Source organism: Aplysia californica, unplaced genomic scaffold (genome assembly GCF_000002075.1).
Source record: "Aplysia californica isolate F4 #8 unplaced genomic scaffold, AplCal3.0 scaffold00350, whole genome shotgun sequence".
Lineage (NCBI taxonomy): Eukaryota > Metazoa > Mollusca > Gastropoda > Aplysiida > Aplysiidae > Aplysia > Aplysia californica.
In genome coordinates this window covers 703,710-704,917 of record NW_004797620.1, presented here as the reverse complement: position 1 = coordinate 704,917, position 1,208 = coordinate 703,710, and positions in this window count along the sequence as shown.

Here is a 1,208-nt window from a genome sequence, read left to right as displayed (position 1 = left end):
ATATATATTTATACGTAAGGGAGTTTGGACACCGGGCTTACACTGGTAAAGTTGAAGGTAAACAAGGCAGGGGTAGACCCAAAGTGACCCACTGGGGAGCCTAGACAGATAGGTGACTGGGAAAGATCAGGATAATGTACATGTAGTTTTTAAAAAGCACTCGAGCAGAAAATTGAATGGAGAACCAGGATATCAGATGTGTGTGGCAGATCTGGCATTTTATGATGATGACTAAAGTGAGTAAACTGGGAATATATTCCCTCGAGTATGTCAGTCAGAGAGGTGAAGAGTCGAACCAACCCTGGCGTCAAGTGTATATAAACTGTTCCAAGACGTCCTTGTGTTTTAGCCTGTTAATAGAGGCCCTTGCAGTGCAGCCACGGACAGACACTTTAGGAACAATTCGGCGCCAAAACCTGCTCTTGGCGGTCACTAGCTACTCATTTTTTTCTGCTATTCAATTTTCAGACTAACAGATACACAAACAAACATACATACACTGCACTCACACACGCGCACACGTACACACACACACACACACACACATACACTCACGCTCACACACACACAACAACAACTATTAACACATGAAAATACAAATAAACAGACAAACATAAATACACACACGCACGCTGATGCGCGGGCGCGCACACACACACACACACACACACACACACACACACACACACACACACACACACACACACACACACACGCACAATATGACAGAAAGGAAATTAGACGTCTCAAACGAAACACTCACCCTATAACACGAACTCAATACGGACTCCCGAATGAGCAAAATACGAAGGGATATTATCTCATATAATTACATGCATCTCGTTCGGATAACCCAGGTCAGAATTCTGTGTTACCCGCGGTGCGATTTAAGTTAGGGAAGTGGTAAGGTATAAAAAAGTGCCACTAGCCTCAAGAACCAATTTGTATATCCATGCATTATGTATTGAGCATAAAGGAAGATGCAAAGGACCATCTATTCCTAGGGGCTTTGTTCACGGTGCTGAGGTCTTTCGTCGCATTGGCATTCTGAGTCGTCATCACAAAAATGCCAGATGGTATTGAAATTGAGGTTACTGGAATACCGAAATACAATATTTTGTCTGTGATTGCTGGCTCCATCTTATTTAAATAAAAATATAGACGTGTGTGTGTGTGTGTGTGTGTGTGTGTGTGTGTGTGTGTGTGTA